The following is a 25033-nucleotide window of genomic DNA, read 5'->3' on the forward strand; positions in this document are numbered from 1 at the left end:
GAAACGTCTGGAAATGAATCTTCCAGCAAACCTACATCAGGAAAGATGATTAGTGATATCTTTGGTGAGTTGGCATTTGTCATGACTCCCATCTGCACTGAAACCTTTTTTAAAAATCAGACTTCCACTTAATAACTGTGTCATACTCAGACGGCATGAACTGAGATCTTAAATTGATTTTTTTTAAAGAATTCTCATGTTGAATTTTTAAATTGGTGCTTCTGAATTTAAGATGTTTGCTGGCAACAATAGAATGTGCTCTAAAACTGGATCCATTGAACAAAAGCAATGCAGCATCCCTTTGGAATCAGTGAATACTTGTGCTGCAGTGGTAGTGTCCCTACCTCTCAGCTGGGGACCTGGGATCAAACCCAAGCTACTCCGGAGGTGTGTCATAGCAGTTTGAGCAAGTTAATTCAGGAAAATAAATCCCCATGGAATATCACACCCTTGCATTGCATAGACATTTAAGGCAAACCTTCAGCAAAGTAACTTTGGAGAATGTGGCTCCATTTCCAGGTTGGCTTGAAAGAAAGCCATCAAAGCCCATTACATTGATGATTTTTTTAAAATGCCAAGTGCCATATAACCAGGTTTGCAGATGACACATAGCTGGGGGTGTACTGTGAGGAAAATGCAGAAAACGTTCAGTATGATTTGGACAAGTTAAGTAAATGGGCAAATATATGGTAGATGCAGTATAATGTGGAGAAGAGTGAGATTATACACTTTGGTAGCAGAATCAGACATGCAGATTTTATGTGAATGGCGATAGTTTGGGAAATGGGAAGGTGCAATGAAATATATGCTTATATAACGATACATTGAAATTTAGCATGTAGGTGCAGCAGGCAGCGAAGAAGGCAAATGATATTTTGGCTTTCATTGTGGGAAGATTTGAGTACAGGAGCAGGGATGTCTTGCTGCAATTATATAGCACCTTGGTGAGACCACACTTGGAATAATGTGTGCACTTTTGTAATCTTTATCTGAGGAAGAATGTTCTTGTTGTAGGGGGAGTGCAAAGAAAGTTTACCTGAATAAGACCCTTTCAACCATCTCCAACACTCACCCTCCACTAGACCCTTCTCACTGACCTTTCATCTGCACTTGACCTGTTCATTGAGAACTGTCGATGTGATATTGGTCCCCTCAATTTCTCTGTCCCCCCTTACCCATTCCGACATATCTCCCCTTGAACTGAGTGCACTCTGTGCTCTGAGATCCAACCCTTAGTTTGTCATCAAGCCTGCCGACAGGGCATTGCTGAGGTTGTCTGGTGGACTGAGACTGAGTGCCAGCTCTCAGATACCTCCTCCTATCTCACCCAGATCATAATCCCACCGTGTAACATCAGGCTACCATGTTCACAATAGTCACTGACCTCATTTCTTCTGGTGATTTCCCCTTCACTGCCTGCAAACTCATAGTCCCCCAAGCCTCCACAGCTCCCTTCTACATCCTTCTCAAAATCCACAAACACGACTGTGGATGCAGACCCATTGTTTCTGCCTTCTCCTGCCCCACAGAATTCATTTCTTCCTACCTCGACTCAGGTTTTCTCTCCCCTTGTCCAGTCCCTTCACACATACTTCCACGATTCCTCAGATACTTACGTCACTTACACAGCTTCTCCCAAAATTGCAGGTTCCAGCTGTATCTTCTTTACTGGCAATGTGCAATCTTTTTACACCTCCATCCCTGAACAGGATGGTCTTAGGGCTCTCTACTTCTTCCTGAAACAAAAGCCTGAACCATCGCCACCCACTACCACCCTCCTCTACCCGGCCTAACCTGAAGAACTTCTCTTTTAACTCGTCTCACTTTTTTCAGGTCAAAGGATTGGCCATGTGTGTCTGCATGGGCCCTAGTTCTGCCTGAGACTTTGTGGGTTCATGGAACATTCCTTGTTCCAGTCCGACCCCAGCGTCCACCCATTATTCTTTCTCTGTAACATCGCTGATATCGTCGGCGCTGCTTCCTAGTTTCGTTCGGAATTGGAAATGTTTATCAATTTCATTTCCAATTTCCCCAACCATCACCTGATCCATCTCTGACTCCTCCCTTCCCTTCCTTGACATCTCTGTTTCCATTTCTAGGGATAGGCTGACCATCAATATCCACTACAAACCCACTGACTCCCACAGTTAACTTGACTATACATCCTTACGCCCTGATTTCTGTCAAGATTCTATTCCATTTGCCCGCTTTCTCTGAGTCTATCACATCTGTTTTGATTATGCCAACTTCGACAAGGGGGGGCTCCAAAATGTCCACCTACTCCCTCAACTAAGGATTCCCCAGCATGTAGCTGGTTAGGCCGGACCCATCTCCCACATGTCAGCCCTCAATCCCTCTCTTCCCTCCCACAGCGGTGATGGAGTCCCCCTGACCTCACCTACCATTCCACCAGAATCTACATCCAGAGGACCATTAGCCACCATTTCTGCTACCTCCAAGGGTCTGCCACAAACAGACACATATTCCACTACCCCCCCAGCCCTTCCAAAGTCAGCCTTTTGCAAGGACCATTCCCTCTGGGACACCTTTGTCCACTCCTCCTTTACTTCCACCGCCACCCCACAGCCCCACGGCACCTTCCCCTGCAACTGCAAAGAATATAATACCTGCCCATTTATGTCCTTTCTTTTCTGTATGCAAGGTCCCAGACAAACCGCGGCAAATCAGCACATTACCTGTACTTCACTCAATCTGGTCTTCTGCATTTGCTGCTCACAATGTGGTCTTCTTGGCATTGGGAAAACCAAGTGCAGACAGGGTGGCCACTTCATAATACACTTATGTACTGTCCCCTTCCACTTCAACACCCCACTGTGTTCGCTGGCCAATATCTCTGTCTCAGGCTTGCTGCAGTGCTCCAGTGAAGCTCATTGCAAGCTGGAAGAACATCACCTCATCTTCCACTTGGGAACTCTCCATGCTTTTGGACTCAATATCAAATTCAACAATTTTAAGGCTTCAGGGCCTTCTCCCATGTTCTTACCCTAACATCCAAACATCAGGCCTTGTTATCACAAGGTCTGCTATGACACACAACCCATTGTTAGCCAGGAATAGTCCCCATTAGCAGCTATTCATTCTCCTAGGCTGACTGTTGTGCACTCATTTGTCAGTCCAATGGTCCTTCTCTCTCTTTGGGCTCTATCTCCACTTATCATCCCGGCAACATCCTGGTAAATCTCTCCAGCTTAATATATCCTTCCTATAACTGGGTGACCCGAACTAGACACAGTATTCCAGAAGAGGCCTCACCAAGGTCCTGTACGACCTCAATATGATGTTCCCAACTCCTATATTGAAAGGACTGAGCGATGACGGCAGGTGTGCCGAACGCCTTTTTAACCAGCATGTCTATATGTGACGCAAACTTCCAAGAATTATGGACCTGCGCTCCCTAGGTCCCTCTGTTCTACAACATTACCCAAGACCCTACCATTAACTGTGTAAGCACTACCCTTGTTTGTTGTATCAAAATGCAATACATCGCAATTATCCAGAGCAAACTCCTGCAATTTTTCAGCCCATTAACCGATTTGATCAAGATTCATTTGTCATCTTAGAAAACCTTCTTCACTGTCTACAATGCCAATAATTTTGGTGTAATCGGGAAACTTACTAAACATGCCTTCTGTAAATCTCAAATAGCAGACAATTGTTTGCGACCAGAAGCATCAGCGCCATTTCATTTACTATACAGAGGCACTCTGGAATCCCAGTCATGTGACTGAAACTGCAGATTTTTGAATAGCTTTAAACATATAGCCAAACAACGCTTTCACCAATCAGCTGTTTACGTTGGTACATAAAACAACAAAGCAGCTTCAGGCTTAACTCGAGTCTGCTTCTTATCTCAAAATTGCTAAAAGTCTGATTTCCAGAAAATCATCCAAATTTTACCAGAGATGTAAACATATCCCCTGACTATAGGAATAATATTGATGTGCTTTCAACTGAATGTAAACTGCATGTGAGATCCTACAAAAACGAGTTCTGAAAAGGATGCCAAGAATGTTATATACAAGAAAATAACTATATTTAAACAGAGTCCACATCCATACTTGTAGTGAAAGCTTTATTTCAGATAAGCATACTTGTAAAAAAAAACTCACAGCCCACTGATTACTAGTTCTCCATACTCATAAATCTAATTCACATCTAATTAACCCTTAATTAATATATCCATAACAGTTGACTCATTCCATTAGATCTCAGGCAAGCATTCCTTTACACAATCTTAAATGATCACAATGACAAGACTTCACATCTTAGTGCTTTTACTGCAATAAAACAGACTAAAAGCACCATTGATGAAACAATAATTTAGTACGTAATTTATATTGTGAATTGTTGTGGTTCTGTTCGCCGAGCTGGGACTTTGTGTTGCAGACGTTTCGTCCCCTGTCTAGGTGACATCCTCAGTGCTTGGAAGCCTCCTTTGAAGCACTGAGGATGTCACCTGGACAGGGGACGAAACGTCTGCAACACAAATTCCCAGCTCGGCGAATAGAACCACAACAACGAGCACCCGAGCTACAAATCTTCTCACAAACTTTTAAATTGTGAATCATGGTACAGAAAACAACTTACTTTTAAAACAACGGAAGAACACACTTACCACATGGACATTGCACCATTCTTTAGTTGACATTCAATTTTCTCAGAACCAGTCCAAGGTGACTCTTAGTTCGCAAGGGTTTCTATCTGTCTGGTGGATTAACTTTGACCGTGATATTCAGTGCAATTTGAGAAACTCTTCTGATCTGCAAGCTCATTATCATGGTGAGATGAATCACATGGTCCATGTATGCAGTTATAAATGCTGATTATGTACCCTGGAGACTCAATTCCATTTTCATCTTGTACATTAATGGGCAGTTTCAAGTATCATTCTCAACACCTTCCTGAGGCGCTGGAGACTAATAGTCAAACCACTGTGTACGGATGTTGTGGCTATTGTTTCCAAATGCAAGCACCTTACATTTTCTTTCCAGCAAAGTAATCTTGGCCTTTCTTTAATACTTAGGAGGCACCTCACCCAGGCTTGTCATCAGGCAGACATCAGAACAGGAACCATTTCATTTTACCTTAAAATAAAAACACTTTCCCAAAACAAGACAAATTTATAAAAAAAAACCTCTTGATATATAAAAAAAAAACTATGCTACCTTCAGAGAGCATTTTAAAACGTGTAGGTTATAGGTACCTTCCCATTGGTAGGTAACCTGCAAATTTCAATTATACACACCCAGGTCCCACTGAGTTAACCACACCTCTTGCCCACTGTAAACAGACCCAACAAAATTTCTAGCCTTGCAAAGCTTCCAGTGAAATGTAACTGAATTCCCAAGAGAAATGCCTATGGACATGGTAACTAATAACTGATACGACAACTTTAACGACATTAACACTGGAATTCCAACTAAGCCAATTTTCTTTGATTCTGAATTTGTAAGAACAAAAATGATATTTTGCAGGTCTCACTCTTAGTCAAAGCACAGGTCTTATTTCAAAGGATTATATCAAAGCCTGTACTGAGCATATCTTGTAATGATCTCTATACTGTTATATTTTTACTTTGTTCAAATAAAAAAAAAGAACAATTCAGAATGTCCTCCACCTTGAAGGAAAATACAACGTTATGGGGAGTCAACAGTTAGAAGTGTCTGAAAATTATAAAGGTTTCCCTCAGAATTAGACTGGTGTATTAATAGAGGAATTCCCCAACAATGAGATTTTTTTTGGCAAAATTACTTCCTGTGAATATGTTTCAGCATGTAAGGCTTCTAAAATAGAGCAAATAAGGGTGTATTTTATGAATTAGTGCTCTCTGACAGGGAACTCAATGCTGAGCTCTGCTTATAGATTCCTGAACCATGCTCCCAGAAGGTACAGCGGTTTACAAAATACGTCCCACAGTCTGAAAATCCACACAACGTAGGAATAAAAAAGAACTAAGGGGCAACTTTTCCACGCAGAGGCTGGTACGCGTATGGACTGAGCTGCCAGAGGAAGTGGTGGAGGCTGGTACAATTGCAACATTTAAAAGGCATTTGGATGGGTATATGAATAGGAAGGGTTTGGAGGGATATGGGCCGGGTGCTGGCAGGTGGGACTAGATTGGATTGGGATATATGGTCGGCATGGACAGGTTGGACTGAAGGGTCTGTTTCCGTGCTGTACATCTCTATGACTCTATGATTGTATAGCTGACTATCATTTCCAGAGTTCTTTAAGTCACTATTCACAGCACTTTTCAAAGAAGGACAAAATTCAGGAGAATGTAAGTTTCAACTAGCATTATCTCTGTCCTTTTATGAATCTACTATATTCATTTTTGTCTTCAAGAAAGAATATATTCTTCATTTCTCCTTCTGTTCAGCGTTTTCATGAACTTTTCCATTACTCAATTATAATCAGTCAATGAGCACCCTAGCTCTGTTTGTTAAGGTGCTATTATAATTGGCAAAGAGTCCTTGATGTGGATATCTAATGTCTTTGTGTATAATTAACCCAAAATGGAAAGCTGTAACTTTTGGTGTCTAATCAAGTCAATGTCTTCTTTGCAGGCAAGACAATCATGTTTTGATGTTGAGCGGAATCATGCCAGGGTGTGAATGACATGGTGTTTGGAAAGACATCTGACAGAATTGGGCTGGTGAGACCCAGCTTGACATCAAAGAAGAATACAGCAAAGGAACATCTCCTTCAGCCCAACAATCCTGCGCTGACACATGAAGCCTTTCTTATATGTATGCGCACGTGCATGTGGGGGAGAGAGAGAGTGTAAATGTGTGTGTGCACATGCTTCATAGAGTGTGTACATGAGTGTGATGGAGTATATGCCTGTGAGAGAGTGTGCATGTGAATGTGAGTGTAGGTGTATGTCTGAGAAAGAGTGTGTGTATAAGACAGGGTCTACTTGCATGTGTGAGTGTGTTAAATGTGTGTGTGTGTGTATGTATACTTGTGTGTGTGTGTGTGTGTGAGAGCGTTTAGTATGGTGGGGGTCACCTGTTGTGTCACCTGTACTGTGGGCGCTCCGAACGCTTGCATTTCGAAATAAACCTGTCGATCCATAACCTGGTGTTTAACTTTGTCCACCCCAGTACAACACCAGCACCTCCACATCATGGCTTCATTGGCCAGTGAACTGAGTATAGGAGTTGAGAGGTCATATTGTCGTTGTACAGAATATTAGTTGGCCAATTTTGGAAAACTGCATTCAATTCTGGTCTCCCTGCTATTAGGAAGGATGTTGTAAGACTTGAAAAGGTTGAGAAAAGTTTTACAAGAATGTTGCCAGGGTTGGAGGAGCTGAATAGGGACAGGCTGAATACTCTGGGGCTGTTTTCCCTGGAGTGTCAGAGGCTGAGAGGTGACCTTATAGAGGTTTATAAAATCATGAGAAGCATGGATAGGGTGAATAGATAAGGTCTTTTCCCTGGGGTGGGGGAGTCCAGAACTAGAGAACATAGGTTTAAGGTGAGAGGAGAAACATTTAAAGGGGATCTAAGGGGCAACTTTTACCATGCAGAGGGTGGTATGTGTATGGAATGAGCTGCCAGAGGAAGTGGTGGAGGCTGATACAACTACAACATTTAAAAGGCATCTGAATGGGTTTATGAATAGGAAGGGTTTAGTGGGATACGGGCCAAATGCTGGCAAATGGGACTAGATTAATTTAGGATATCTGGTTGGCATGGACAACTTTTACTGAAGGGTCTGTTCCCATCTATGTACAATCTATGATTCTATGACCCTACAAAGCTATCACCCTGGTAGCACAACAGTACCAAGTGGTACCTTAGGCCAAGATTTCAAACTGAAATCTTTTTGAGGTCTGGAAGGATGGTCGTTGGGGTGGCAACAAAAATGAACAAATTAAAGTTGCTATTTGAAACTTGTTTAAATGCATTTAAGTATTTTCTGTTCTTGTCTTATTGTCCTTCAGCCATTCACATTCTATGAAGAATCACTTAAGGTTTTGGACATTCTTCCCATGGCTCATTATGGATTCGGCCTATTGAGGTAAAACTAAGATTGTGCCTCAAATACAGTTTACACTCAAAGACAAGCATATATTTCAGAACCGAAATACCTTTCCTACTTCATTCAACAACTGACTTTTAATCACAAGTTCAAATGTCTTATGCATTGATGTCATTTGAATACAATCTCCTTCATCTGATTACAGTGAAAGCAATTGTGGAGTAAGTTTTTAAATGTTGCCACATTGAGTAACAGCTTGGGAAGAAATCTCAGATCATGTTGCTAAGAAACTTGCTCAAACATAACATTGTACATTATGCAGAATGGATAATGAAGGATGGACAATACTGAAAGACTGTTTTGCTTTTGTAAACATCATTATCTGTACAGATAACCCATCAATAATTAAGGATATTATTTGAGCTGAAAGAGTTAAATATCTCCCAGAGAATCAGCAAATCAGTGCTTTGAGTTATGCTTCAGGGCATCTCTGCCAATTTATTTTGCCTTTTCTCATTCTCTTTACAAGGTGGAAAGGGTGGATTCGTTTTCAGTAAGTCAAGGATCAAAGAGTTTATTAAGAAAACACATGATCTATACATACTTTGCTTTTTTTGATAATGTGATTGATAACTATGTCTAAAAAGTAATTTTACTCATCATATTCCAGCTGTAATTTTATTCTTAAATAATAAGTTAAGTAAAAGAGAGTTGCAGATATTTTAAAGCAGTTAACATTGCTGGTTTTAAGAAAAAGCTCCATATCTGGTTAGTAATAGTATTCAGATCTCAACAATAGAGGTAAAGAAAATCTAAGTAAAAATAGGCAGCTTCTGAATTGCGTAGGGAGGCAACTTTCCTTCGTTCTATGATGCAGGGTATATGATTTCATGGGTATTCTGATGGTTTGTTTCTTTAACTGGATTGAAAGGTGCAGAGAAGAAGTTAGGAGAGAAGGGCTTGGGGACAAGCTGTATAACGTTCTTAATAACTTATTCTCAGGTTAGATAATGAGGTAAAGGCCATGATGAATGTTACAAGGACCTGCACCAGCCAAATTACTTTCACTTCTTGTAATTCTATATCAAGTGCATCATAGGTTCTCAGCATTAAAATCGATTGCCCTGCAGCAATCTGGTTGGATACAAGTGGTAAGAAGTAGACAAGCAGGTAAGAGCAGTAGTGGCAAATCGATAATCTAGATCTCATGCCATGGTATTTAACACCTTGTAGATTGCACAAAGGGGGTTCAACTCCCACACTTCAGGATAGCAATGATATAAATGATATCACTTTCCAAAAATCTGAGAAATAACCCTCAGACTGATTAACTGGAATTCTTAATAGCGGTGTCTGCTTGTAACTTTATTTCTGATGAGTTGATGGCAAAATGTTAAACAGTACAGATTAAAATTGGCTGCTTCTACTGGCACAAGCCAATAGGTTTTTTGTATTTATTTATTGGATATGGGCATTGCTGGCAAGGTCAGAATTTATTGTCTATCCCTAATTGCCCTAGAAATGATAACAGTGATCTGCCTTCTTACCTGTTGCAATACTTGGGTTGGAAGTAAACCCAATGTGCTGTTGTCAAGCAGGTTCCAGGATTTTTGACTCAATGACAGTGAAGGAACAATGACACAGTTCCAAGCCAGAATGTGCAGCTCAGAGGGAAGTTTGCAGGTCGCTGTATTCCAATATATCTGCAGACTTTCTCCTCCTAGACAGTAAGGGTAGTGGGCTTGTAAGTGAGTGAAGAGACAGAGGATGGGTGGGTGAAGAACTATAAATTCTGTCATTTCAACCATACTGTTTATTCACTTGTTACAGGAAATGTTTTAAAACATGAAACATTGACATATTTTTCTTTCAGTTGTCGACTAAAAGTTTATTTGTTTTTCGAAGTTATTGGTCTTTATTGAAATTGTGACACATCAAACATTTTGTCTCCAATTAGAGTCATAGAGACATACAGCGCAAAGATAAAATCTTCATTCCAACTGGTCCGTGCAAACAGATATCCTAATCTAATCTAGTCCCATTTGCCAGCACCCAGCCCATATCCCTCTAAACCCTTCCAATTCATATACCCATCCAGGTGCCTCTTAAATACTGTAATTTTACTAGCCTTCACCACTTCCTCTGACAGCTCATTCCATACATATACCACCCTCTGCGTGAAAAAGTTGCCCCTTAGATCCCTTTTATATCTTTCCCCTCTCACCCTAAACCTATGCCCTATAGTTCTGGACTCCCCCATCCCAGGGAAAAGACTTTGTCTATTTGTCCTATCCATGCCCCTCACGATTTTATAAACCTCTATAAGATCACCCCTCAGCCTCCAATGCTCCAGGGAAAACAGCCCCAGCCTATTCAGCCTCTCCCTATTGCTCAAATCCTCCAACCCTGGCAATGTCATTGTAAATCTTTTCTGAACCTTTCAAGTTTCACAACATCCTTCTGATAAGAAGGAGACCAGAATTGCACGCAATATTCCAACAGTGGCCTAACCAATGTCCTGTACAGCCGCAAAATGACCTCCCAATTCCTATACTCAATGCTCTGACCAATAAAGGACAGCATACCAAACGCATTCTTCACTATCCTATCTACCTGCGACTCCACTTTCAAGGAACTATGAACCTGCACTCCAAGGTCTCTTTGTTCAGCAACACTCCCTAGGACCTTACCATTAAGTGTATAAGTCCTGCTAAGATTTGCTTTCCCAAAATGCAGTACCTCGCTTTTATCTAAATTAAACTTCATCTGCCACTTCTCAGCCCATTGGCCCATCTGATCAAGGTCCTGTTGTAATCTGAGGTAACCTTCTTCGCTGTCCACTACACCTCCAATTTTGTTGTCATCTGCAAACTTACTATCTGTACCTCCTATGTTCATAACCAAATCATTTATATAAATGACGAAAAGTAGTGGCCCCAGCACTGATCCTTGTGGCACTCCACTGGTCACAGGCCTCCAGTTTGAAAAACAACCCTCCACTACCACCCTCTGTCTTCTACCTTTGAGCCAGTTCTGTATCCAAATGGCTGGTATCTAATGCCAAATGGCAAATAATTCTCTAATCCTCTTCATGAATTCTTTAAAACCCACCACTCCCTCTAATCAATGTATACTTGACTCAGTAACTATTATTCTGATGCCTTTATGGTGTACCTCAGAACTTTCCCTATATTAGAAGTTCAATATAAATGCAAAATGAATGGATTTTTTTGTAGTTTAGGATTTCAATATCATTTATGTTGAAATTGTTTACTTGAGTGACTCTGTTTTATTGTTTGGTTTCTTTTCGAATTATCTCCCTTCTATGAGTGCCTGAAGGAGGTAACCATTTGGTTTATGAGCCATATTTTGCCAATTCTCTGTTTTGGTTATTTTCTGGCCCTCAACTCCTCTCAGCATCTCACTGAATAAAGCAGTGAAATGATCTTTTACTGTGTTTTACACTTTCAGCTGTCAAGTGGTGAGGGGAGAAAGGAGGAATCAGCTATTTGAGTGATCAGCTATTATCATATTAAATGGCGGAGCAGACTAGTCCGGCCAAAAGGCTGACTCCTCCTCCTATTTGCTTTTCTTTTGCTTCTATGTTTGGTTTCCATTTGCCCAAAGACAACACTTTTCTCTGGGTGGAGATGAATTTAAAAGTCCAGGGAAACATGTTGCAAGAGATTACTCTACAGGGTTTTTCCTCCTTATTTCCCTCCTAATCAAAAAGTTAATCCATTTGAGTTCATTCTTATTTAGTCAACATCTGTTAATATTTATCCTGCATTACACCATGAGATGTTTCCTCAAGTGACACAAATGATAAGGAAAAGAGAAAACGGAGGCAATTTTTCACTATAAAGGTGATTGATCAAACTAATCAAATTTAATCAACAACTCATCATGACGAAGGAATTCAAAATCTCAGAGAAGACAAGTTAAGAATTTAAACAGAAACAAAGAAAGCAGTGACCCTGATTTTAGCAGCTCAGCAATAGCAGGCATGAGGGGTCAAACAAAATTTTAAAATTGTAGAAACCTCTGACCCATTCCCAAACCATGATCCCATTTGTCATGACATTAATGCCAAAGAGTACTAAAGCTGAAAAGTATCTCAATATGGAGAAACGGAACCTGCATGAATTAATATAAAAATTCAGTTCCAATCTCATAATTAGGATCTCAACATTCTGTTGGTAAAGCATAGGGAACAAGGAGGCCGGAACATCATTAATGAAATACAGACAGAAATTGCTGGAAAAACTCAGCAGGTCTGACTGCATCTGTGGAGAGAAAGCAGAGTTAACCCTTTCCGATCCAGTGACCTTTGTTCTGAAGAATATAAGTCTGAAACATTAACTCTGCTTTCTCTCCACAGGTACTGCCAAACCTGCTGAGTTTTTCCAGCAATTTCTGTTTGTGTTTCTGATTTCCAGCATCCACAGTTCTTTGGTTTTACTTATCATTTCTGGGAACCTGGTGCAACTGGGTAGTGTTCACTTTTCCTTTGATGCTCCACTATCAAGGGACATAACTGATTCCATCACATGGTATGCAACCAACCTGGAGATCCCAATTTGGACAAGCTAGTGAGGAAGCAAGCAGGCACAAGCAGCCCCTTACATGACTTAGATTGGAGACCTAGCTGAGTACAACTTTCTCTGAAGAGTCATTGCTGCTTTTAAGAAAGGTCAGGAATCCCAGCAGAGGTTGTGCATGTTGATGGGCTGGGGACTGGTAGATATGTCTCTTCACTGAGAAACCCATAAGTGCGATTTTGTCATTATGAGCCTGGCTTCCATGTATCTTAAAGCTTTGGACAATGCACATATTTCTTTGATTAGCACCCACTGTTTCTACTCACCACTTAAAACTGGGATTTCCAGGGACTGTAGTAGGAAAATATGCTATTAGACAGGACCATAGGAGAACAAAAAGAAAGATATATTCAAGAGATAATTGTTTGTATTTTGGGAGAGAGATGTGATTGCAGGATATGGCAATCCTTAGATTAGGTAAGCCAAAATGTGTGGGATTTTTGTATCCTTAGAGTCTTATCTCACAACTAGTGACTTTGATCAATGCCTTCAGGAACTGTGCAATTGCTGGAGGAATCCAAATTCCAATGGCCTGAGTATTTGGCGGGCTGTGCTGGCATATTTCATTGAGAGTGGCTTTTATGTTATTTGGGCCTTAATACTTCTTTTTGTCACTGGGTCATATTCGGATAGCTTGACATTATGCACTTGGTCAATCACTGAGTGATTATTCAGTACAGGAATGTGACCTTCCTTTACCAGAACGGTGACATTAAGTAAAACACAGTTGCTGGGAGGATTAGAATCTAGTGTTGTTTGTCTTGTACTACTCATGTGAGTTGCACTGGTATTTCCTGAACTACTAATGATGCCAACCGTAAAACCAGACGTTCTCAGTTGTTTACATTCGTTCCTAATCCTATTTTGAATCATAGATTTGCTGCTATGTCAGCCCAAACTTCGGAAAGCATTCACTACATTGTTGTCAAATAACAAGCCATCTGTTTCTAGTAAATTTAAAGTAATGTTTTCTTCCCTCATTGAAAGACCCTCCAAGACAGTAAAGGCCCTCCCTCCTTGTTAAGGATAAGCTGCTTTGTGCAATCAAGGAAGGCAAATGGGATGCTGGCCCTTATTATAAATGTAGGGAAGTCTTGCATACAGTTATATTGGGGGTTGGTGAGATCACACATAGAATACTGTTTCCAGCTTTATTTAAGGAGGAATATACTGTACTTGCATTGGAAATAGTTCAGAGAGGGATCACTAGGTTGTTTCACAGGGTGAAGGGCTACTTTATGAGGTAAAGTTAAAGAGGATAGGCCTGTCCTCACTGAGAGGGTGGTCTTTATAAAACATTTTCAACTTTTTCAAGGACTTAACAGGTTAAACGTATTGGGAATATTTTTCTCATGGTGGAGTCCATAACTAGAGGAATCCTAGTCATGATAGAAATGGCAGAGCAGACCAAATGGGCCACATGGCCTACTTCTACTCTGATGATCTTTGGTTTTATAAGAGGAATTCCTTCACTCACTGGGTCTTGAGCTTTGCTATTCTTTATCCCAAAGGGCTGTATAGTCTAAGCTGTTGAATATATTCAAGGCTAAGATAGACTTCTGAACGATAGGAGAGTCAAGGGTTATGGGGAACTGGCAGGAAAGTAAAAGTGAGGTCAGGGCAACAACAGCGAGATCTTCTTGACAGGTGAAGCAAACTCAAAGGGTCACATGGACTAATTCATTTCTACTGCTAAGACAATTCACCTTGTGAGGTTTCCCACATTGTTATGGTTCCAGACGGGATACTCCAAACTGTGAAGATCTTGAATGAGGAGGGTTGAACAGGCTCCCCTTCTATATTCAGCCACCACCCTTCCCCCACATTTGATTGGACCAAGGCTAAACTAAAAATATTATCTTACTTTGTAAATACCTTTCTTCCAAACTCAAAGAACATTTGTCTTTTAAATGTCTTTGAACCAAGCTCTCTTGAATTAACAAAAAGAGTCAGTTTATTAATTACTAAACATGGGGAAAATGTACAATGTAACACCTACATAGAAAGTATAAATAAGAGTTGAGTTCAAATGGAAAAAGGTTAAAAATACAAATTTGAGATCAGTCTCTTAATTGCTCATGATGAGCAGATAGTTTAAGTTTGTAGCCTTTGGATTGGTTGAGATCTCTAGTGTTTTAATTCCTTTTGGCTATGACTTAATTCCAGCAGGCAGTGTGAGAGAATCTTTATATTATCTGATTTTTTCTCAGTTTGCAGCACTTAAAGGGGTAACTAAAGGAGAGTTTTTTGTCTATAACTGTCACACTATGAACCCAGACTGCTGCACACTTGTTCAGTCCCACTAGTTCACTCCTGAAGAGTTGAACCTGGATTTTAAAACCTTGTCCATGTGTATTCTTCACAGGAAAAAGAAACAAAATGTCACTGCAGTTTGGGACAGAATTTGCTGGGGGTGATGTTGTTGATCAAAGACTCACCAGCACACCCCCCCCCCCCCCCATTATCTTTGCAGCCACAATAGATCGCTGTCCAGTTTGTTTGAAATTTCTTCAGCATTTTTAGCAATTGCATCCTGTTGCACCACACAGCCACACAGATTTTTTTGCATCTGTATCAGTCCTCATTTGAAAACCAGGTTTTCAAATTTATGGCTAAAAATGCCTAAAGTATTTTAGGGTTCTGACTCGTTATCATAACATTTCTTGCGCCAGATGAATACAATGAGATCCATTCTCATTTCCCCACAATTTTTGAAAAGGAATTGAATGCATGCAACAGCAAATACAAAATTGCACCCACATTCATTCTCGAAGTCTCGGTCAATATTATCTCTTCAATATTAAACAGGTGTCTAAGTTTCAGGCAGGTGAAATACCCAATCAGAATTTAATGCTATTACTGGAGAGTGCTGATCACATTCCTGAAGAACAATGAGCTCACTGGAAACAATTTGTAGTACCTGGCATTTTCTGAAGTATTGTATTGCAACAACAATACAAAAGAACATATTACACTTGGAGCCATAGAGACCCACCAACAGGTGGGTCCATCATGTGCAACTGTGTAGAATAGGACAAGAGATAAGAGGAGTTTTTTTTTAGATTACTTACAGTGTAGAAACAGGCCCTTCGGCCCAACATGTCCACACCAACCCGCTGAAGCGCAACCCACCCAGAACCATTCCCTTACATTTACCCCTTTACTTTGGGCAATTTAGCATGGCCAATTCACGTAACCCGCACATTTTTGGACTGTGGGAGGAAACCAGAGCACCCGGAGGAAACCCACGCAGACACGGGGAGAATGTGCAAACTCCACACAGTCAGTCGCCCGAGGCAGGAATTGAACCCGGGTCTCTGGCGCTGTGAGGCAGCAATGCTAACCACTGTGCCGCCATGCCGTGTGGACAATTAGCAAGATGGGCCCAGGAAATAAATCAATTAACAGTGCAATACAAGTTACAAGTCAATTCCAGTGATTGGAAGGGAAGGGAGAGAGGTCTTTAAAAGCTGCCTTGTCCATTTTGGACTCCAAACAGGTATACACAGGTATTGACTTACACAGGTATAGCCCAATTTTGAGTTACAAAGACAGAGATTTCTCTTTAGCAGCCAGTACACCTTGAGAAAATCTACCTTGGTAACGTAGGCTGTTTTACCTCCTCTATCGATGTAAGCTGTTATACCTCCTCTATCCATGTGGACTGTTTTACCTCCTCTATCCATGTACACTGTTTTACCTACTCAATTGATGTGGGCTGTTTTACCTACTCTATTGATGCAGACTTCCAGCTGGGATATTGGTTAAGAGTCAGCTCTGGTCACTGTAAATTTCAATTACGCAAGGATTGATAAAGTCATACATCATGGAAATAGATCCTTTGATCACCTCAACCAGGTATGCTAAAGTGTTCAAGTCCAGGAATTGGCCTATATCCCTTGCAACCTTTCCTATTCAAGTCCCCATCCAGATTCCTTTTAAATGTTGTAATTGTACCAGCCTCCAACATTTCTTCTGGCAGCTTATTCCAGGTGCGCACTACCCCCTGTGTGAAAAAATTAGCCCTCAAGTCTCTTTTAAATGTTTCTCATCATACCTTTAACCTATGCCTGCTAGTTTGGACTCCCCTACTCTGGAAAAGTGTTTGGCTATTAACCTTATTTCCAACTGAACACTTTTTAAACGTTGTGAGGGTCCATAATCCATAGGGACGCCTTGAGATTGAGCAAGGAGTCTTCACAGGAAGTCACACCTGTCTGTTTGAGGCTCTTTGATACCTTTAGGTATTATATCCCATTGGTCCCAGTCAGAACTTTTTACACCCGCAATATTTTATCTCCGTAGCATATTATTTGACGTTTCCGACTGCTGGCAAATGGGACTAGATTACAATAGGATATCTCGTCGGCATGGAAAAGTTAGACTGAAGGCTCTGTTTCCGTGGTGTACATCTCTCTGACTCTATGACTCGATGATTGGTGATTGTCATAATTTCGAATGCTGTTCTGGTCAACTCAAGCATCAAAAATATGCGGGAAGGAGGAAGCCTGAAACTACGTGGATATTTATATAAATAAGACTGTGCCTGGAAATTCACATGCTGAGAAGGAATATAGTGAGAGTGGATTTCAAAAAAATCTAACAATGCAATAGTAACAGAGTCAGACCCCCTCTCAATGCAGTTAATGACTTTATGTGGTCAATAATGGTTTGTGGGGATGACTGTAGATTCCCATTAAGTGTACATGTCAGCCAGTAGACCTACATTTATCTTAAAATCACAAACTCCAGGGTTTGAATGATAATGCGGGTGCATTCTATAATACAAGCATTCCTTACTACCTTATCATCTTCACTGCACATGCACTCTATAAAAGGAATAATGAGAATTATCAAACATAGAAACCTATGAGTAACAATGATAGTCATTCTTTGCCATGCAAGGAATGAGTTCACACATTTCCCAAGGACAGACCAGAGGAGAGTCAAACTTATTCAGCCAATGTTTCATGGGATGGAACTTTGGGAAAACCAACACCACAGGTAACAGATGTCAGCCAGTTAATGGTGAGATAAGAAATCGTGTCACTTTTTGTGTCTTAATTCTAAGGAGAGCTCTGCATGAACTTAATTTGAAGAAAAATTGAAATCCATTCATTCTTTATTCACCCTCTATGCAAAAAAAATTGAAAACAAAAAATATAGTGTAAAGGGAAAGCTGACAGTATAAGCTATTTGAGATTCTATGGCTTTCCCTTTACACTAGATTATGTATCATTTCAACAGCTCATCCTTTGCCTTCCATTTGACTTTAAAATCTCCCTGTATCAGTTCTTCATGACCTGAATCAACCAATTTGGTTTGATAATTATGAATGGGGGTAATATTGCGTAATCGTCCTGACCAAAGATTTTTAAGTGGTCAGACTCTGGATTTTGAGCTTTGAAACAATGGTGTCAAAGATCCTCTCATGAAAAGTCGATTGCAAGAGTACAGGACTTGAAAGTATTCACCAGAATATTCACCAGAAAAAATAAGCTTGTAATAGAAGCAGGAGAAATACAAATTAATGTATCCCAACTGTTTGTGAAGAACCTCCAAAGAATCTCTGATCATTTGCAGAGTTCAGAGTTTCCCTGGATTACAGAGCATCCTGTCATGAGTACTTTCCAGATAAATTTCCACATTATCTCTTTGTTAAATTGCAGATGAATCTTTTGGATCGTATAACCTTCAGACTCATGTGAGAGCATTTGGAGTTCAAGTAATGCCACTTAAAAATGTGGTTTCCTGAACTGTCTGCTGGTCCTTCTTCTCTTCCTGTTCAACAAATAATTATGACATTAGGAATGCATGTGGTTAAAAGTATTGTCCAAACCAAGCTAGGAGCTTGTAATATAAACAGGAGAAAAGCAAATTAATTCATCTCAACTATATGTGGTAAATCTGTCATGATGTTGAAGGCCTGTACTATACCTTTAAGCGAGAGTGAAAGCTGTTTTGCACTGAGAGCTTACAGGTACCTGTCAAGTGACTGACTAGCAGTCTTGGAAGGTACTGGAAAATTGAAAATATATAATATTTGGCTGTGAAACAAATACCTGAGTTTTGGTTGCTATTTTGATAACAATTCAAATGTAATCAATCAGTTTAAATTATGCCCCAAGATGATAAAACCCAATTGATTTTGAATTTAATGTTTTGACAACACCAAACCAATGAGACGATCCGACGGTTGGGATATAAAGAAGCAGACATTTTGAGGGTCAGCCAGTGAGACCAACTGCCATCACCAGAGTAACTGCCAGCAAGACACTCTCTATCAAAGGTCCCTTTTTCATATGAAACATCTTTGCAGCAAAAGACCAAAGATGACCCAGGGAGATCTACAGCCAGAGGAAGACTGACACTGGTGACAACAACTGCTGTGTGGTATGAAATTAAGTTGATGTAATTTTAATATGGGTGGTTATTGGAACCATATATTGTTATAGAGTTGGAGGCAGATAACAAACAGTTAGGAGAACAGAGGCTTAGAGTTGTAAATAGTTGGTGTTTTAGTGTTCACTTCTGGAGTTTAAGAATAAATCGATTTTTTTTTCTTTAAATAGTGGAATTTGGGAGTTTTCTATCCCTCAAACTTTAACAGACTATGAGGCGAAGTGAGTTTTTCTGGGTGTTTAATAAGCAGAAGAGTTTGCCACCATGTCGTAACAAGTCTGTATTTAATAGCACAATGAAACAAGGTGAATCATTGTTCACATCAACTCAGAGGTGGAAGCTGTCCTGTTTTCTTTATAACACATACTGTACATCACACCATTATCAATATTCACTCTGTGCTGTGCACCACAAATCAGGTCACATGCACAACTTTTTCCGGTTGAATTGGTTTCTTCGAATTAATTTTGGAGATATGAGCCATGCTAGCTGATTGCCCACCTATAAACGTCCTTGACAAAGTGGTGGTGAGCTGCTGTCTTGAATAACTGCAGTCCGCTTGGTGTAGGTATTCTCACAGTGATGTTATAGGGAAGGAGCTCCAGGATTTTAATCCAGGATAGTGAATGAGCAGTGACATATCTGAAATCCGGGCGACTGTGTGGCTTTATGGGAATACTTACACGACTCAAACTTCAAAAAGGAGACCATGTGACATGCTCATTTTCTTGATCAGTGCTTACATCACTTATGGCTAAATGCTTGAATTGGGCAAGTCTGATCTTCAGAGACCCTTCATTGCTTAAAAGGCTGGTGCATATTAGGTAGAAGAATTGATTTGCTACTTATCATTGAAATAAAGAGAGATCAAGCATCAAAGTTCTTTAATGCTGCAATGGAGGCTTTCGGCTGAGAAGTGGTGAGGAATAAATATCCAGTAATCTTCCAGGGAGCAGAAAGCTCTCAGTCTGATGATGAGGCAATGGAAAACTATTGAAATAGTAAGTACAAAGATTATTGCTCCAACATCATGGAAGCATTGCTATAAGACGTTTCATGATTTAATTTACGTTGCCATGGTAAGAACGCTGTTCAAATGCCTTCTCATCACAGACGTGGCATCCAGCCTCATTAATTGCAACACTAACATTAATCTCTGCCCATCACTATATATTCTGCTTGAATTAGTACAATATATTTCACTTAACAATCTTCATTTCATCCACACAACCAGGGCTATTAAAAACATGACAACTGCAACTCACATCTCGCACACAATTACAGCTATTCACCATAAAAGTCATGTTCTCCAATCATCTCAGAAGATTCTCACTGACACACAATCTCTTTTTATGCAGAATAAGATGCTACACAACACCAGGCAGTGAACTGCTCCTCTGAAGCTCAGTGCATTGACACACCATGTCCCCATTAAAAAGACTGCACTGATAGCCATGAGATACTGGAGATTCTTCAACCACTCACATTTCTACCACTGGCAAAACCTCACAATGTCGCATTTACCTTTGCCCTGTCAATAAATGTGGAGATGGAAGCATTGTTATTGGGGTAGAGAGTATCACTGAGTTTATTGATACATCAATATTGTGAACTGTGAGGAGTTACTCCTCTCGTCTGTTACTCACTTTATCTGTTGTAACTTGAAATGAGGTGTTTTCATTTCAGATTTCCAGCATCAGGGTCTTGTGTGTGAGTTCACATGCAAGGACTGCCTGCAGTTTTTATATATCACTAGCAAGAGAGCTTCATGTGAGTTAGTGCCACGTTGTGCTGAGTAAGGCCAGCACGTGGTAAAGTTGTGGCTGTTTAAAGCGGTGATCACTTTGGTACACTAAGCAGAAGACCCTAACTTACAAAATTTTCTAAGTGTTTTAAACTTTCATGGCATACGCTTCTGAGGCGGGCACCAAAAGGCAGACTGTGCAATGAAACTGTCTGCTCTTTTGGGTCTTTACGTTACCACATAACGACTGAAATATGGTTGCAGTGTTTCTTGGTTCCTCTATTAATTCTGAAGTTGGATATTATTTCATTCAGCTTTCCAAGCAGATGTCAGACTCTGTCAGCATGGTAAATTGACTTTATCTTTATTTTTCTGCTTTTCATCTAAGATTTTATACTTAGGTATCTTGTACCTAAGGTGACACTGTGAATAGCAACATTGTCTCACTGTATTCCTGTATCCCTGTACTTCAGTACACATGGTGATAAAATCTAATTCGAATTCTAAGTTAACCTTTAAAGTCTAAAGATAACGATAGGGAAATAAAATTAAAACATGGATCTATAACCTCTCCGTACAGATGGACAGAATTCATCGGATTGTCTTCATCTAGATATAACTTAAATCATAAGTTAAAGGCGGAATACAAGATAAGGTGAATTGCAATTAAAGTTTGCTACAGACTGAGTTAATCAGAGTTGAAGTTAAGTCAATTATGCTTTGTAAGAATGACCTGCCTTCATTTCACTAGAAACATCTGAGGAACTACAATGTGAAAACCGATATGTTTATTGTATGTATAAGATTTGAATGTACATTCTTTGAATATGTCAATTTTCAAACTAACCTCACACCAGGAAATCATCTAAAATGTAGAGTCCATGCAAGAATAGACACCCATCTGGACGGCTGCTGGAAGAAGGCATCAGCCTGTTTATTTCCAGATCTAGAACATTGAATTCAATAGGAGCATTATCAAGCAGTTATCTCTGACTGTTAGAGAGGTATTGCTACTTGGTAAAAAGTACAACAATGCAGTCCCACTAAGTGTACAAATAGACACACTTGAGCCTGATCTGATGACACCATGAAGATTTTGAACAGCAAATTGCTTTCGCCAGTTTGAAATCATAACTAAAACATTTTTGAACATTGTAAACTTATCCAAAGGAAATATTTGCAAAATGTTCAGAATAGACCCAGAAGCTCTCAATGGATGAAAGTAAGCCTTTAATAGGCTGGCCAGCAATTCACCCTGAAAGAACAGAAAGATATGCTTCTCAGAAATAATCGAAACAGTCCTAGAAATAGGGCTTCATGGGCCCTGAAGCAACCTTTCAGTGGTGTCACAGAGTTGCACGTCACTCAGTATAAACGGCACACAGTGAGTGGGGTTAGAACACTTTGGAAGAGCATCACCATATAACATGTATCTAGACCAGAAGATTCAATTAGCACATGGACATGAAAACGTCAAAAAGAAAGATCAGTTCTGATCAAGTATCTGTATGATCGTTATGTATCGCAGTACTTAATATTAAAAATAATAAATGGTGTTACTTTGAAGTCTAATTCTGAAATCAATTTTTGTCTTTGTGTTCTCCTTGACCAGTCTGTCTTATACCCAAACATAATGTGCTGCATCAAACTACACAGCAAAACAGCCCTTAGCCTCAAACTTCCAAACATACATGTTCCTCCCATGCACAATGAACAAAAATATCAGCTTCAATGTACAGATGTGGGCAACATACAAGCAGATATTAGTTTTGTCTACTTATATTAGTTTTGTCTATGTTGTCTACAGGAGTAGTGCCAGAAGACTGGAGGATAGCAAATGTGGTTCCCTTGTTCAAGTAGGGGAGTAGGGATAACCCTAGTAACTATAGGCCGGTGAGTCTCACTTCTGTTGTGGGCAAAGTCTTAGAGAGAATTGTAAGGGATAGGATTTATGAACATCTGGATAGGAATAATGTGATCAAGGATAGTCAGCATGGTTTTGTGAAGGGCAGGTCGTGCCTCACAAACCTTATTGAATTCTTTGAGAAGGTGACTAAGGAGGTGGACGAGGGTAAAGCGGTAGATGTGGTGTATATGGATTTTAGTAAGGCATTTGATAAGATTCCCCATGGTAGGCTACTGCAAAAAATACGGAGGTATGGCATTGAGGGTGAGTTGGAGGTTTGGATTAGGAATTGGCTGGCTGGAAGAAGACAGAGGGTAGTAGTTGATGGTAAAGGTTCATCTTGGAGTGCAGTTACTAGCAGTGTTCCGCAAGGATCTGTTTTGGGACCATTGCTGTTTGTCATTTTTATAAATGACCTGGAGGAGGGGCTAGAAGTTTGGGTGAGCAAGTTTGCGGATGATACGAAAGTTGGTGGAGTTGTTGACAGTGAGGAAGGATGTGTCAGGTTACAGCGGGATATAGATAAGCTGCAGAGCTGGGCAGAAAGGTGGAAAATGGAGTTCAATGTAGGTAAGTGTGAGGTGATTCACTTTGGTAAGAGTAACAAAAAGATGGGGTACTGGGCTAATGGTCGGATACTTGGTAGTGTGGATGAGCAGAGGGATCTTGGTGTCCATGTACACAGATCTCTGAAAGTTGCCACCCAGGTAAATAGTGCGGAGTCCTGAGGTCATGTTGCAGTTGTATAAGACTCTGGTGCGGCTGCATCTGGAGTATTGTGTGCAGTTTTGGTCGCCATACTATAGGAAGGATGTGGAGGCACTGGAACGGGTGCAGAGGAGGTTTTCCAGGATGTTGCCTGGTATGGTAGGAAGATCGTATGAGGAAAGGCTGAGGCACTTGGGGCTGTTTTCATTGGAGAAAAGAAGGTTTAGGGGTGACTTGATAGAGGTGTACAAGATGATTAGGGGTTTAGATAGGGTTGACCATGAGAACCTTTTTCCACGTATGGAGTCAGCTATTACGAGGGGACATAGCCTTAAATTAAGGGGTGGTAGGTATCGGACTGATGTTAGGGGTAGTTTCTTTACTCAGCGAGACGTGAGTTCATGGAATGCCCTGCCAGTAGCAGTGGTGGACTCTCCCTCTTTATGGGCATTTAAACGGGCATTGGATAGGCATATGTAGGATAGTGGGCTAGTGTAGGTTAGGTGGGCTTGGATTGGTGCAACATCGAGGGCCAAAGGGCCTGTACTGCGCTGTATTTTTCTATGTTTCTATAAAAGAGGAATAGAAAAAGTAGTTTCTCTCAATCAGTGCTCAAGATTGCATGGTATGAAAATGTCCATTTCCTTCAAATGTGATTTGGTCATGTATCAAATACATGGTGTACTTTGAGACAGACAGTAACTATCACATTTCACATTTCCTTCTTAATACCATTGCTCTTAATCCCCATGAACCCATCCATTATACAAAGTCCTTTTCATAAGTTAAGTAATTATTTCACCCAAAATATAAAAGTGAATGCGTATCTTTAGCAAAGTTGCCTCATTTATGTCATTGTATGAAAGCAAGTTTTGTGAACATTATTGGAAATTATTTAACACCAGTTGTAATTAAGTAAATTACAATCTCACAATCGCATTAATGTTATAGTCAGGAAGAAAGTTGCTCATCCTATCATGTCGTCACTGGCTCTTCAAATGAGCATCATTACCTCCTGACAAATTCCAGCTTTTTCCCCACACCCTTGCAGATTATCTTTTTCCAAATAGTCATCTAATACCATCTTAAATACCTCAACTGAACCTGCCTCCCCATACTTCCAGGCAGTCATTCCACACCCGAACTAATCACTGAACAAAAATGTTTTATTTTATCACATCACATTTACCCTTTTCGCAAATCACTTTAAATCTGTGCTCTCTGGTTCTTGGTTTTTTTTGCAAGCAGGATTTACACATTTCTCCCAATCTAGTTTATCTAATCTGCGAATGATTTTCAAAACCTCTATCAAATCTTCTTTTAGCCTACTTGCCTCCAAGGACAACAGTCCCAGCTTCTTCACTTTATCCTCATACCTGAAATTTCTCATCTCTAAAAGCATTCTTGCCAAAGAGTCATAAAGATGTACAGCATGGAAACAGACCTTTCAGTCCTATTTGTCCATGCCAACCTAGGTAACTGATAGCATTTGGCCCATTTTCCTCTAATTCCTTTCTATTCGTTTACCCATCCAGATGCCTTTTAAATTTCTTAATTGTACCAGTCTCCACTACCTCTTCTGATAGCTCATTCTATACATGCACCACTTTCTACGTGAAAGAGTTGTAGATCACTTCTCTTCAATTCATTCACGTCCTTCCT

The sequence above is a fragment of the Chiloscyllium plagiosum genome, unplaced genomic scaffold (assembly GCF_037043375.1).
Source record: "Chiloscyllium plagiosum isolate Xiang-an unplaced genomic scaffold, Cpla_swu_hap1 HiC_scaffold_36, whole genome shotgun sequence".
Classification (NCBI taxonomy): Eukaryota; Metazoa; Chordata; class Chondrichthyes; order Orectolobiformes; family Hemiscylliidae; genus Chiloscyllium; species Chiloscyllium plagiosum.